Below are 16,796 nucleotides of genomic sequence, written 5' to 3' on the forward strand. Positions count from 1 at the left end.
GGTACATTTACTAACCGTGAGGGCTGCATGATGTAATTTATTGTCGGGCTGGAAGATGCATCGTCTTTTCTATTCCGAGGCTGTTTACTCCCAACATGACATATTAACATGATGTTATAATGCATGTTTACTAGGGTTGAGGTCAGCACATCTGACTAGTGGTTATTTGACCAGGGTTCAATACCTGCTATAGTTAATATTGTTTTGATCTCCCAAAAGCAACACAGGACTAACAAGAGATACTGTATATAGCTAACTAAAGTAATGATTGACCATTTTAGAAAATCATGGGACATATACAGTGAGGGAAAAAAGTATTTGATCCCCTGCTGATTTTGTACGTTTGCCCACTGACAAAGAAATGATCAGTCTATAATTGTAATGGTAGGTTTATTTGAACAGTGAGAGACAGAATAACAACAAAAAATCCAGAAAAACACATGTCAAAAATGTTATAAAATGATTTGCATTTTAATGAGGGAAATAAGTATTTGACCCCTCTGCAAAACATGACTTAGTACTTGTTGGCAAAACCCTTGTTGGCAATCACAGAGGTCAGATGTTTCTTGTAGTTGGCCACCAGGTTTGCACACATCTCAGGAGGGATTTTGTCCCACTCCTCTTTGCAGATCTTCTCCAAGTCATTAAGGTTTCGAGGCTGACGTTTGGCAACTCGAACCTTCAGCTCCCCTCCATTGATTTTCTATGGGATTAAGGTCTGGAGACTGGCTAGGTCACTCCAGGACCTTAATGTGCTTCTTCTTGAGCCACTCCTTTGTTGCCTTGGCCATATGTTTTTGGTCATTGTCATGCAGGAATACCCATCCACGACCCATTTTCATTGCCCTGGCTGAGGGAAGGAGGTTCTCACCCAAGATTTGACGGTACATGGCACCGTCCATCGTCCCTTTGATGCAGTGAAGTTGTCCTGTCCCCTTAGCAGAAAAACACCCCCAAAGCATAATGTTTCCACCTCCATGTTTGACGGTGGGGATGGTGTTCTTGGGGTCATAGGCAGCATTCCTCCTCCTCCAAACACGGCGAGTTGAGTTGATGCCAAAGAGCTCAATTTTGGTCTCATCTGACCACAACACTTTCACCCAGTTGTCCTCTGAATCATTCAGATGTTCATTGGCAAACTTCAGACCGGCATGTATATGTGCTAAATTGAGCAGGGGGACCTTGCGGGCGCTGCAGGATTTCAGTCCTTCACGGCGTAGTGTGTTACCAATTGTTTTCTTGGTGACTATGGTCCCAGCTGCCTTGAGATCATTGACAAGATCCTCCCGTGTAGTTCTGGGCTGATTCCTCACCGTTCTCATGATCATTGCAACTCCACGAGGTGTGATCTTGCATGGAGCCCCAGGCCGAGGGAGATTGACAGTTCTTTTGTGTTTCTTCCATTTGCGAATAATCGCACCAACTGTTGTCACCTTCTCAGCAAGCTGCTTGGCGATGGTCTTGTAGCCCATTCCAGCCTTGTGTAGGTCTACAATCTTGTCCCTGACATCCTTGGAGAGCTCTTTGGTCTTGGCCATGGTGGAGAGTTTGGAATGTGATTGATTGATTGCTTCTGTGGACAGGTGTCATTTTTACAGGTAACAAGCTGCGGTTAGGAGCACTCCCTTTAAGAGTGTGCTCCTAATCTCAGCTCTTTACCTGTATAAAAGACACCTGGGAGCCAGAAATCTTTCTGATTGAGAGGGGGTCAAATACTTATTTACCTCATTAAAATTCTAATTAATTTATAACATTTTTGACATGAGTTTTTCTGGATTGTTTTGTTGTTATTCTGTCTCTCACTATTCAAATAAACCAACCATTAAAATTATAGATGGATCATTTCTTTGTCAGTGGGCAAACGTACAAAATCAGCAGGGGATCAAATTCTTTTTTCCCTCACTGTAGTCTTTGGTTGCATGCTATTTTATGTCAATCTTATTGCTGCTTGTAGCCTATAACTGATGCTTCGTGGTCTTATGCTGCCATCTATTGGAAATATTTACCAATTAAAAGTTATTAATTCACTTAAATACATTGGTGAGGCAGCTGAGAAATAAAGTGTATTTAATTCGAGAGATCAGTCTCAAACCTGCCCCACCTGTCCCACGCCAATTGCTGGACTTTCACATAGAGGTTACTATGTCACCCAGTTCAAACCACATTTAACATATAAAACAAATGAGTCTTGTTTATCAAGTGTTCTGCCTTGCAATAATAAATATAATAAAATAACTAATAAAAGGCAAATGCTTACATAGGTTTTATTTAAAAAATAATAAATGCTATTTAGTACTAAAATGGTATTTACTAAAATAATATTATTACTAAAATAGTTGTAGGCCACCCTACCCTAGAATTAGGGTTCAGGCTAAAATAGGTTATACGTACAGTTAGAGTTTCTGTACAGTACTTGTGACAGTGTTCAATATAACTAATAGGAGTTGGCAGGGTGAAACATGACCTAAAATAAGACCTGTTTTTTTCAATACAACTAATAGGAGCTGGCAGGGTGAAACATGACCTAAAATAAGGCCTGTTTTTTCAATACAACTAATAGGAGCTGGCAGGGAGAAACATGACCTAAAATAAGACCTGTTTGTTCAATACAACTAATAGGAGCTGGCAGGGTGAAACATGACCTAAAATAAGGCCTGTTTTTTCAATACAACTAATAGGAGCTGGAAGGGTGAAACATGACCTAAAATAAGACCTGTTTGTTCAATACAACTAATAGGAGCTGGCAGGGTGAAACATGACCTAAAATAAGGCCTGTTTTTTCAATACAACTAATAGGAGCTGGAAGGGTGAAACATGACCTAAAATAAGACCTGTTTTTTCGCGTTTACTTCAAAACTACACCAAACAGCTGGGACATATGGTAATATTATATAACTGGGCTCCTTGGCGGATGCAATGAACGAGTTTTATCAGTAAATGTGGTTAAAAATGTAGTGTCCAGCCTAGTCCTAGCCCCCGCTGCTGGCTGGTCACGCTTGTCTGCCTTAAACAAACCCTGTGTACCACCCCTCCCCTGTTTAACCTTGAATTTAGTTGAGAAACAAACACTCGTCTACGAAAAGAGACACCCAGCCGAGAGCCACGAAACGAAAACAACTTGTACATTGACCAAAACGAACCAACTCTTTACGGATCTGTTCGGTCGTAATAAATGGAGGCAGATTAGACACCACTAATATTATCGAAATCAGCACCAACACCCCTCACATAAATCATACTGGTAACTAGCCGGGTAACAAGACTCACCTTTTACATTACCACAACCACCGCCTTGTTCATTCTGGATACAGAGTGTATATGTTCCTCTCCCACCTGTTCACCGACCATGATCAATAATTCCTCCACACCATTCTCCAGAATGCACCTGAAGAGACAGTGTTTCTTCTCCACTCGGTTGAGGACATCACACCTCCCAAACAAACTACCCTACTCCCCCCTCAACTCTAACCGATAAACAGTGGAAACTAATATATAAACCCTTAACAACTACAAAATACATTTGGAAAATACGCAAAAAGAATAGTAGCCCTCCTCAGGAACCACAAAACCCTCACACAACACCTTCTTCTTCTATGATATAATGGCGGTCCTCAAACCAACGTTAAGGTGCATGGCACCACCTACTGTGCTGGAGTGTGTTCAATCACGGTTTAAACCATTTCTAAATCCTCCTATCTAAACAGAGGATATTTGAACATAACTATGGATTATTTTGAACCAAAACAACATTTGTGGTTGAAATAGAAGTCCTGGGAGTGCATTCTGACAAAGCACAGCAAAGGTAATCCAATTTTTCTTATAGTAATTCTAAGTTTAGTGAACGCCAAACTTGGTGGGTGTCAAATTAGCTAGCCCGTGATAGCGAGCTATCTACTCAGAATATTGCAAAATGTGCTTTTGCCGAAAAGCTATTTTAAAATCTGACACCGCGATTGCATAAAGGAGTTCTGTATCTATAATTCTTAAAATAATTGTTATATTTTTGTGAACGTTTATCGTGAGTAATTTAGTAAATTCACCGGAAGCCTTGGATAAACCCAACCCCGGGTGTTTACCCAACCAACTATCACAGGAAAGCAGTTAAATAGCAAGGTCTGTTCCTAGGATATGAACACACTTAGCCTGTCTCAGCACGGGGAAGAACAGCAAGTGTCTATTGGAAATGGCTGGAATGGAAGTGACATATGGAAACTGACCTCTATTGGATAGATCATGGCTTTCATTTGTAGAGTCACTGGGTGACAACTGGTGGGGTTCTGTGTCTGAGCAACAAATGACATCTTTCCTGAATAGACCCGATGTGAATGCTGGAGCTTTTGCCATATCGGAAAACTGTGGAGCGGTGCCCGGAGGAGTGTGTTCATGTATGATGTATCATGTATGATGAAGACAGATGATTATGTTATTATCTCATTCGCCATATATGTCATAGGAGGTCGTTACAAATGTACCGACTTCCTAAAATGGGAATACAGTCAACCTGCAAACATTATATAGGACATGATTGCAAAATACCCAGGAGGGTACCTGATGGCTAGACCGAGATCCATACCTGGTGGTCAAAGTGAGTTCCCTTGCATACGTGTAGTGGAAGAGATGCATACCATGATACAGTCACTAAGGAGTGCATGGTGGGGACTGTCTTTTGGGCAGTCACCAAATGGAAGGTCCTCAGGGTAATGTGAGCACACTGCCTTGTTAAACAACCTAAAAAGTATGCAAATGGAAAAAAGCAATCCTGCTGCAGCAATATGTTACATGGATGAACACCGTTCTGGGTACCTCTTTGACATTGTAACAGGGAAAGGAAAGGGATACAAAGTGATGTTCGACAGGTCTGGGTTTCGATGTGGGGCCAATCTACACTTCTCCAATATACGAGAGTTGATGGACTACATGACAAGGGCTAAGAATGTACTTTTTGTGCCACGACCTTCCCCTTAAAGTGAGTGGAGACAATGACAAGGATAGACTATGATCGAAGGACACAAGAGGGTCCGATGTGCTCAGCACAAGGCTATAGATATGAATAGTGAACTCTTTTCATAACATACTCTGTGTAAGCTATTGTATAATTATTGTATAATGCCATTCCAGCTAGCATTGAGTTTGTCTTCACATGAATAAACCAAATGAATGATCAGTCAGGGAGATGTGTCTTGTGCCTTTATTCAATATATTTGTGAAACATTACTGTATAACATAGTCCACCTGTACATATCACAAAATTGCTGTTAACCTATACACATGTCGAACCATAGTAAACGTTATACCAATCCTTTAAAGACATATGGTTAATCAACATAAACTTCAACTGGGTTCTCCTGATCAACACCTCGGTGCTTAACTGTGTGACAGTAGCAATACTGTCAATGTCTTCTTCCTCACACCCCTCCGAAAGCCTCAGCCCATGGATGAGTTTTGTGTATATGTCCCAGAGTGTTGTTCCATAGAGTATGGTGATTGAGAGATGTCCAGTGATTTCACCTATGTTATCAGAGGGGCTCTGGATCAAGACTTTGACGTGAGGCCTATTTTCGTCTATAATGGCAATGTTGTCGGCGTACTCACTCATGGTCTGGTACAGTGCAGTGACGTATTTCACCACCATACATGTGTCTAGGAGGGAAAGATGTACAGTCGAGGTCTTGGAAGGCTCGCGGGCTTGCCATTGCCATCTCCTGAGTGACTCTGTGGAGAATCCCAAGGTCGTCAAGGCAGGCAGATCGCAAAAGAGCTAGGACATTTCTGAGAGCATCATAGTCCTTGTCAGTGCTGAGGTGATGAGAAGGTATGCAGACGTAACTGTCTGCACACTGGGGAAAAGAAAAGGATGATATTCCACTGGGTCCCATGATAACCCTGGCAAGACCTATTGTTGAACACAGGCCGCATGTGAATTGAAACTCCCCTCGGGCAGAAGCAACTAGAATGTCTAAAGCTCCTTTTGCGCTGTCCGATGCCCAGAGACTGTTTGACATCATGAAGGCTAAGACATTTATGAGAGCCTGCCTGTTGTCGTCATCATACACAGATAGGGTTCGATTGAAAGGAACTGTGTCTGTGCCAGCTATCTTGATACAGGAGCCACCGTTAATGTCAACGTTCCACTGGGATGAAAGTTTAGATGGATCGTTAGTCAGGACCCTTGTCTTGTTGTCATTGAGGACAGTGAACTTGGCTGGTATTTTGTCGAAGGTGCCTTGCTTGTATGCGGTAACTGTCATGTTGTCAATGATGAACAGAGTGCTGCAGTCTCCAAAGGGTATGAGCCCTTGCAAGTCAATCTTGAACATTGTAGGCTGATGTGCTTCACTGACCTTGTTCATTGTGTGGGTGAACACATACTCCTTCTGACTGAAAGACATCTTTATCCATGCTTGGGATGCTAAAGGTAAACTATCACCGGTCTGTGCTCGATGCATGTATACGAAATGGTATATACGGTAATTTTTGTCTCAGTCTACGTTCAGGCAAATGTTGAATAGTGTCACCGTTGAGGAGAGCGATGAGCAATGCCAGGCCGGGTAAGGATCACGAGAGCCACCGTCTTTCATTGACACACCGTCCTATCCGTCTCTTCTTGTCTTCACGTAGACACGCTGGATAAGCCTGTGAACGGGGATATTGTTGGTGAACAGGTCCTTGTAGAAGTTTTTACAACCCGTGCAATGATATGTAACCACCCTGCTGCAGTCAGAGAGAGGACGGCTCCTCTTTCCGAGCTTAGCCCGGACAGGGGCGATCCACTTTTTCTCCCTAAATGTCTCTATCCAGGTTCTCATGACTTTTGTGTAGGCGCAACAGTACGGCATGATGCAAAGAACAGATTCTGGGTACATAACGGGCCCAGAGCTGAAAGCGTCAGGGGTCTGTATCTGCAACATGAGTACAGTCTGATACAGAAGGCCTGCCAGGTCAACTAGAGTCCTCTCGCACAGCTCGCTTCTCACTATGGAAATCCTACCGGTAGTAGAGTATGTGATCCCAGCGTCTCGCAACATGACAATCGGCAACGAAAGCAAGATGGAGGCGGCAGAGTAAGAGTCGTTGTCGACAAGGGACAGTATGCCTTCCGGTATGGCTTCCGTGAGCCTTTTCCCAAGTGAGGCACTTAGGTTCCTGTAGACATCGCTGGGCTGTAGGGACATGTCCTTGGTGATTACATTGCTGCAGACCTCGAGTTTCTCACCGGGCAGACGCACCACCATTTCCCTGTTTATCCTTAGGTGCTCCAACTCACTAGTACCGCAGACGGGTATCATGTTTTCGGGGCAGTTGTTCATAACCGAGTTGAAAGCCATGGTTGCCCTCTTCAACCTCTGTCTGACTGAGGTGATTGAGGTGAGCAAGTGCTCTTTGCAATCGTCCAGGCTGTGGGAGCCAAGGGCAGAACTGTACATGTAGCGGGGTAAGCAGTAGTCTATAATGCAGTGAGCTAAAAGCTTTCCAGATCGGTTCACCAAGGTACAGTCTGCATAGTGAGCTATGAGCACCCTGGATTTGGCGAAACATTTGTTGAAAGGCTGGTAGGGGTGTGAAATGATCTCTGTGTAAGACGAGGAATCGATTTGGGTTAGGGGGACCTGGTTGTGATGATCCTCCGTGTTGGCATCTCTAACGTGAGTGGAGCCATGTTCATTATCACCGTCAGACACCTTGCTTGTGTCAGAACGCTTGGCCTCGCATATGAGCGATCCACCGAACATGGCCGTGATACACCCTGTGTTAGCCTGGAGGTTCAAGGGGTATCTGTAGAAGGCTGCTTCGCAAGGGTTACACTTGTGATACTCGGGGCATTCGACTGGCTTGACAGAGAGTCCTGTAATGTGCTGTAGTCACGTCTTCACCGTTTCTAGGTAGGTCGTTTTAACACTGGAGTTGGCTACCTTCAAGCGATCCAGCGTTTGTTGACTAAAGTGCTTGTTCTTTGCTGATTTGATGAGACTGCTCCAAGGAAATAACCCGGCTGCCATCTTGGACGAGATGAGTTGCGATGCTTTGCACGCTAACAGGTCTCTGAGGATGGCTTCCTTGCGCGAGAACATGTGGTTCATGCAGTATTTCCAGTCCTTGTACAGTGTTCTCACTGTGATGGTGTCGCTCGACGCAGACCCGTAGCCCTGTACGTGGACCAGTGTCGTAGAGACAGCAGAGAACCCAGAGTCCAGCTTCAAGGTTATAACATCGTCCACTCTGTAAGAGGTGAGGAAGGAGCTAGCTCGATGTAAGTCTAACCACTGCCCGACATCGTCCAGGATCGGGTTCCCTCTCCAGGTATAAGATTACATCTCCGGCCTTGAGCTGGTGCCAGGGAGAGGTTGAAAAGCAGGATACCATGTCAGTCTCCAGTTTGACACAGTCTCCCCTCATCACGCAGGATATGAAGGTGTCCGTCACGGCAGAATCACAAGGGGAGCGCATACTTTTGAAGGCCGACAGCCCCTGACCTTTACGTAAATCGAAGACAGAGCACCCTTGTCGTCTAGGTTGTGACTGGGAGCCACGTAGGTCTCCTTAGCTACGTGACAGTAGACCGAGCAACTGTTTTCATACTCCAACTTGACTCTCCTGTCTTTAACGAAGGGCCCTGTTATGTCCGCAACTTCTTCGGACCCAGGGACTCCTGCCACAAAGATGGGATATCCTTCCTTGGTGAATGTTCCTTTCGGGTCTCTGACTACATTTCTGTGTGTGTTACCTCTGCATATCATGTACATCCTCCCGAGAGTGTCCTCAACCAAGGCAGTGTGCAAGTAGTCCAGAGAGGCAGGCACCTGGGAGCCAGCCCTCTTAACCTGTTGGGGATAGGGGGCAGTATTGACACGGCTGGATAAAAAACGTACCCGATTTAATCTGGTTACTACTCCTGCCCAGTAACTAGAATATGCATATAAGTATTGGCTTTGGATGGAAAACACCCTAAAGTTTCTAAAACTGTTTGAATGGTGTCTGTGAGTATAACAGAACTCATATGGCATGCAAAAACCTGAGAAGATTTCATGCAGGAAGTGGCCTGTCTGACAAGGTGTCGTTCTTCTTGTCTCTGTTTATTGAAGAGTGAGGATCTTAGCTGTCCCGTGACACTTCCTACGGCTGCCATAGGGTCTCAGAAGGCGGCAAAAAGTTGAATCGTGGCTTTGCAGGCTCTGGCTGAAACAAAGTAGCGTGTTTGGGTAGTGGCAGGTTACAGTACTGTGAGACTCAGGCTCGTGCCCGCGTCGACCGAAAGATTTGTTTACTTTCCTCTCTTTAGCTAAATGGACATTCCCGCTCGGAATATTATCGCTTTTTTACGAGAAAAATTGCATAAAAATGGATTTTAAACAGCGTTGGACATGCTTCGAAGTACGGTAATGGAATATTTTGAAATTTCTTGTCACAAAAACGTGCCGGGCGCGTCACCCTTCTTTACCCTTTGGATAGTGTCTTGAACGCACAAACAAAACGCCGCTATTTGGATATAACTATGGATTATTTGGAACCAAACCAATATTTGTTATTGAAGTAGAAGTCCTGGGAGTGCATTCTGACGAAGAACAGCAAAGGTAATCCAATTTTTCTTAGAGTAAATCTGAGTTTGGTGAGTACCAAACTTGGTGGGTGTCAAAATAGCTGGCCTGTGATGGCCGGGCTATCTACTCAGAATATTGCAAAATATGCTTACACCGAAAAGCTATTTTAAAATCAGACACCGCGATTGCATAAAGGAGTTCTGTATCTATAATTCTTAAAATAATTATGTTTTTTGTGAACGTTTATCGTGAGTAATTTAGTAAATTCACCGGAAGTGTTCGGTGGGAATGCTAGTCACATGCTAGTCACATGCTAATGTAAAAAGCTGGTTTTTGATATAAATATGAACTTGATTGAACAAAACATGCATGTATTGTATAACATAATGTCCTAGGATTGTCATCTGATGAAGATCATCAAAGGTTAGTGCTGCATTTAGCTGTGGTTTGGGTTTATGTGACATTATATGCTAGCTTGAAAAATGGGTGTCTGATAATTTCTGGCTGGGTACTCTGCTGACATAATCTAACGTTTTGCTTTCGTTGTAAAGCCTTTTTGAAATCGGACAGTGTGGTTAGATTAACGAGAGTCTTGTCTTTAAAATGGTGTAAAATAGTCATATGTTTGAGAAATTGAAGTAATAGCATTTCTAATGTATTTGAATATCGCGCCACGGGATTACACTGGCTGTTGAGCCCTGTTATCCCCCTAGAGCAGGGGTGTCAAACTCAAATACCCAGTGGGCCAAAATGTAAAACCTGAACAAAGTCGCGGGCCAACATTGAACAAATGAACCTTTTAATATGGACCCAAACAAGTTTTGCTTTAACATTGAATATGGAACAAGCATCGCTTATTACCATACAATATATAATTTAATAGTGGAGACATGCAAAATCGAATTTCAAATGAAAAAACACATCAATGGCATTCATTTATTAAATAAATAAAATTTAAATAAAAATCCTATGCCTCTTTTCTATTTACAGCCTTCTGATTTAAATACCAAAATAAACTTTTTCCACTGGCTAATAATTTTACAAATAAAATGATAATACTCCACGGATGAAGACTGACAGCTGAGCAGTATCAGATGCGTCGCAGCTCTCATCCACAGCGAGGGACAACGCAACGAAATCTTTTCCCTTTTCCATCAGCTGGTCATACAGACTGGTGGCAAGATCACATGTGCGATCAGCTACTGTGTTCCTGCTCAGGCTCACGTTTGAAAATGCTTTTTCTCTGGGCATACGAGGTCACAAACTTTCATCATGCACTTTTTCACGAACTCTCCCTCATTAAAGGGCCGGGCTGATTTTGCGATCTCTGCTGCCACTATATAACTAGCCTTTACAGCAGCCTCACTTTGTGATGTGGCTTTTTTGAACATATTCTGTTGTGAAACCAAACTTATTTTCATCTCCTCTACTTTCTGGCTCCTTTGAGTCATGTCCAGGTCCTTGTATTTGTCATGGTGTTTCGTTTCATAGTGTCGTCTAATGTTCTACTCCTTACTTACAGCCAAGTTGACTCCACAAACAAGACAATCAGGTTTGTCTTTTACATATGTAAACAGATATTCTGCCTCCCACTTGTCCAGAAAGCTCCTGTTTTCTGCCTTTCTTTCGCCATTTTTGGGAAGGGATAGGCGCTGACAGTTGTAGCGTCTATGTTGCTATGACTACTGTCACAGAGGAGAGGGCGTTTCTGGGTCCTGTCCTGATTGGCGCGAAAACAACAGCAGAGCATTATGGGATTCGTAGTATTAGCGGTGAATGCGCTGTATAATACCGGCGGGCCAGCTCTAGTAGTAATTTGGTGTTGTCTCGCGGGCCAAATATAATTACCAATTGCCAGAGTTTCACACCCATGCCCTAGACCATAGAGGATAACTACAGGAATGAAACCACATTGAGGTTGCCTGCTTTTTTTATAAATATAGAGATAGAGATAGATAGACAGAGAGAGCAAGAGAGAGAGAGAGAGAGAGAGAGAGAGAGAGAGAGAGAGAGATAAAGTTGTGGAGATGAGGGAATATTTGATCAGAACCCCTCCAGTCTGGTTAACCACAGTTCGGTCCAGTATGGACTATCAATACAAGTCACCATTTAGAATGTGACCCAGTACAATGGGTCTGAACAGAACTGGGGGATGTCAGACATGAAGATGCCTAAACACAACTGGAATATTCACCCACACAACTAGCTCACCTCCACACAATCCATTTACAAGTTAAAGACACACCTTGAATAAATAACAAAGGAAAACTATTACTAGATGAAGTTTAGTGTTGTATTTTTTATTTCCCATCACCATAAATCATATTTAATCACTGAACAGTAGCAGACCTAACTTCATCTGTTCCTGACTCTGGATAGTGGATTAAAAAGACCATCGATGTCCAATGATATTAAAAGTACTATTCTGAACATGACTGATATACTGAGTGGCAAGTCAAGATATCTGCTGGTTTTATTGTTTGGTCAATAGCACCACCTGCTGGACAGGTTTAATGTTGCTGGACTGAGCAGTATGGGAGGATGAAAGATGACACATTTAGGGCCGGTATCCTGGACATCTACATTGAACATGTTTTTAGTCCAGGACTAGGATTCATCGGTGTCTGGGAAACCAGACCATATACTTTAGTAGAAAGTAAGTGATTCCAGCTTGTAGTGGGCTGACTAGTCCTGAATTGTCCTTTTGTTCCTGGACCATTTTCCATGCAGCTCCAGGTGACAGAGAACACATCAATTAGGGCCGAGCCTACAAGCTGATCAATGATACTGAGGAGAATTACATAGAGACAGAGAACCAACTGAGAAAACATATCAATGGTTCTGAATGACAACCAATATACATCAACACCATACATCATGATTCATGGAAATGTACACGATTAAAACATTGTATTTAAATAGATATGAATACATTGAATTTTAATTCATAACATCTTCTGAAGATCAAATCAGTTAAATCATTGTAGATAAAACAGAGTAGAATGAATCATCACATCTGGGGACCATCACCACCAGCATGACTAGTATCTATGTGGACCCTACTACAGTTTAACCAGCTCAGCTATAGACTACACCAGCATGACTAGTATCTATGTGGACCCTACTACAGTTTAACCAGCTCAGCTATAGACTACACCAGCATGACTAGTATCTATGTGGACCCTACTACAGTTTAACCAGCTCATCTATAGACTACACCAGCATGACTAGTATCTATGTGGACCCTACTACAGTTTAACCAGCTCAGCTATAGACTACACCAGCATGACTAGTATCTATGTGGACCCTACTACAGTTTAACCAGCTCAGCTATAGACTACACCAGCATGACTAGTATCTATGTGGACCCTACTACAGTTTAACCAGCTCAGCTATAGACTACACCAGCATGACTAGTACCTCTTGAGGATACCCTAGGATAGGGGGCGCCACAGCGCATTTTGAAAAAAAATCGTTCCCATTTTCAACGGCCTACTAATCAAACTCAGAAGATAGGGCATGCATATACTTATTATATATGGATAGAAAACACTCTAAAGTTTCTAAAACTGTTTGAATGGTGTCTGTGAGTATAACAGAACTCATTTGGCAGGCAAAACCCTGAGACATTTTCTGACAGGAAGTGGATACCTGATGTGTTGTATTGAGTTTAAACCTATCCCATTGAAAAACACAGGGGTTTAGGAATATTTTGGCACTTCCTATTGCTTCCACTAGATGTCGCCAGTCCTTTCACAGTGGTTTGAGCCTTATAGAGTCAAAACTCAGTGAATGACAGGAGTTTGAAATTGGTCACAGGGGATGGGCCATCACCATTATGACGCCGGGCGGCCATGTCTGCCCCCCACCTTTGGAAACGGTTTTAAACGGCAATGAAATCATCCCCTCGAATCTTATTGGCTCTCTTGGTGTTAGAGGCCCTGAACATTTATTTTATACAACGTTTGACATGTTTGAACGAACCTACATGCGCGAGGATTGCTTTCAGTATGAAGTGCAGAGCTGCGTTTGGAGAGAGCCATAGGACGCGCTACCAACATCAGGCTAATGGAACGTGAAGTATGGCCTTTTTGACCGAAAATACATCTGTTGTGGACCTGGGATGCTTTCTGATGAAGACAACTAAAGGTAGGCGATTATTGACAATATTATTGAAGATGAGATGGTTCATACTGTTGCGTCCAAGATGGCGCCGAGCACTGTATATTAGCTGATTTTCTGAGTATCGCATCTCCTTTTATCACAAAGTGTGATTACCCAGTAAAGTTAATTTAAAGTCTGGTATGACGGGTGTTCTCAAGAGATATTCATCTATAAATGTTAGATTGACAATATACATTTAAAAATCGTTATAGTATAGCAATTTATTGAAACGTAGCATTGTTTACCGGGACGCTTTTGAGGGGAAATTAGGTAGTCAACGTCAGACAGAGATGTAAAATGCTGTTTTTATATATAAATATGACCTTTATTGAACAAAAGAATGCATGCATTGTATAACATGATGTCCTAGGGGTGCCATCTGATGAAGTTTGTAAAAGGTTAGTGCTACATTTAGCTGTTTATTGATAATATGTGATGGAAGTGGTTGGTCGGAAAATGGCTATGAAGCTGCTTTTACGATGGACTCATCTAATATAATCTAATGATTTGCTTTTCCTGTAAAACCTTTTTTGAAATCGGACGACGTGGGTCGATCCAGGAGAGGTGTATCTATAAAAAAAAAAAAAATATTTTTTATTTTTTAAAAAATTATGATAATTTTTTAATGCTAATTGGCGATATGATTTTTCGCTGGATTTTGATCCCGCTAACGGGATCAGATGCTCAAGAGGTTTTAACCAGCTCAGCTATAGACTACACCAGCATGACTAGTATCTATGTGGACCCTACTACAGTTTAACCAGCTCAGCTATAGACTACACCAGCATGACTAGTATCTATGTGGACCCTACTACAGTTTAACCAGCTCAGTTATAGACTACACCAGCATGACTAGTATCTATGTGGACCCTACTACAGTTTAACCAGCTCAGCTATAGACTACACCAGCATGACTAGTATCTATGTGGACCCTACTACAGTTTAACCAGCTCAGCTATAGACTACACCAGCATGACTAGTATCTATGTGGACCCTACTACAGTTTAACCAGCTCAGCTATAGACTACACCAGCATGACTAGTATCTATGTGGACCCTACTACAGTTTAACCAGCTCAGCTATAGACTACACCAGCATGACTAGTATCTATGTGGACCCTACTACAGTTTAACCAGCTCAGTTATAGACTACACCAGCATGACTAGTATCTATGTGGACCCTACTACAGTTTAACCAGCTCAGCTATAGACTACACCAGCATGACTAGTATCTATGTGGACCCTACTACAGTTTAACCAGCTCAGCTATAGACTACACCAGCATGACTAGTATCTATGTGGACCCTACTACAGTTTAACCAGCTCAGCTATAGACTACACCAGCATGACTAGTATCTATGTGGACCCTACTACAGTTTAACCAGCTCAGCTATAGAATACACCAGCATGACTAGTATCTATGTGGACCCTACTACAGTTTAACCAGCTCAGCTATAGACTACACCAGCATGACTAGTATCTATGTGGACACTACTACAGTTTAACCAGCTCAGCTATAGACTACACCAGCATGACTAGTATCTATGTGGACCCTACTACAGTTTAACCAGCTCAGCTATAGACTACACCAGCATGACTAGTATCTATGTGGACCCTACTACAGTTTAACCAGCTCAGCTATAGACTACACCAGCATGACTAGTATCTATGTGGACCCTACTACAGTTTAACCAGCTCAGCTATAGACTACACCAGCATGACTAGTATCTATGTGGACCCTACTACAGTTTAACCAGCTCAGCTATAGACTACACCAGCATGACTAGTATCTATGTGGACCCTACTACAGTTTAACCAGCTCAGCTATAGACTACACCAGCATGACTAGTATCTATGTGGACCCTACTACAGTTTAACCAGCTCAGCTATAGACTACACCAGCATGACTAGTATCTATGTGGACCCTACTACAGTTTAACCAGCTCAGCTATAGACTACACCAGCATGACTAGTATCTATGTGGACCCTACTACAGTTTAACCAGCTCAGCTATAGACTACACCAGCATGACTAGTATCTATGTGGACCCTACTACAGTTTAACCAGCTCAGCTATAGACTACACCAGCATGACTAGTAACTATGTGGACCCTACTACAGTTTAACCAGCTCAGCTATAGACTACACCAGCATGACTAGTATCTATGTGGACCCTAATACAGTTTAACCAGCTCAGCTATAGACTACACCAGCATGACTAGTATCTATGTGGACCCTACTACAGTTTAACCAGCTCAGCTATAGACTACACCAGCATGACTAGTATCTATGTGGACCCTAATACAGTTTAACCAGCTCAGCTATAGACTACACCAGCATGACTAGTATCTATGTGGACCCTACTACAGTTTAACCAGCTCAGCAGTACCATAGACCCTAAACCCAGGATAGAGGGGCTGAGTGAATGTGGTCTGGACTCTGTGGAGGAGGGTCATTGTGTCAGAGACACTGTAGAAGGACAGAGTACCTGCCTTGTGATCCAGGTACACTCCTACTCTGGAGGACTGAGGGCCTGATACTTTAGTCTTAACATCATTGTGTCTGAAACAATAACCATCACTACAGCACTGTAAACTCCAGGACTTGTTATTGTTTCCAAATACACCTCTATAACCTCTCTCTGTTCTGCTGATGTCTTTATATGAGACTGCTGTATAAACCCACTCCTCAACATTACCACTCCACTTCACCTCCCAGTAACAGCGTCCAGACAGACCCCTCTCTACACAGAACCTGCCAGTAGTTGGTGAATCTGTCTGGATGGTCAGGATATGGTTGGACTTGGTCTGTACAGGTCACCTTTCTGTTCCCTTTAGACAGAGAGAGGCGTGTGTGTGCTGTGTTTGGATCCAGTGTGAGCTGACAGGAATCTGGGAGAAGAGCAGAGCAGAGACCAATGAGGGGAGTCAGAACAATAAGTTAAGTCAGATACTGTATCTACCCTGTCTTTGATTAGAGCACAGCAGAGATCAAATCAGAGAAATATGAGAAGTCAGATAGATACCCAGTCTTTGATTAGATCTACTATTGCTATATATTTCTAGAGGGATTGTTAGGAGAGTCAGTAAAAAGAGACT

General features: G+C 42.8%; 1 long non-coding RNA gene across 1 annotated transcript; it reads right to left on the reverse strand.

The window, feature by feature from the left end:
• Positions 1-11,815: 11,815 nt before the first annotated feature.
• Positions 11,816-16,578, reverse strand: LOC123732514 (uncharacterized). The gene is made up of 2 exons (XR_006763186.1): positions 16,519-16,578; positions 11,816-12,323 (listed from the first exon to the last, which is right to left on the reverse strand). It is a non-coding gene; the product is annotated as an uncharacterized lncRNA (long non-coding RNA).
• Positions 16,579-16,796: the final 218 nt, after the last annotated feature.

The sequence above is a fragment of the Salmo salar genome, unplaced genomic scaffold (assembly GCF_905237065.1).
Source record: "Salmo salar unplaced genomic scaffold, Ssal_v3.1, whole genome shotgun sequence".
Taxonomy (NCBI): domain Eukaryota; kingdom Metazoa; phylum Chordata; class Actinopteri; order Salmoniformes; family Salmonidae; genus Salmo; species Salmo salar.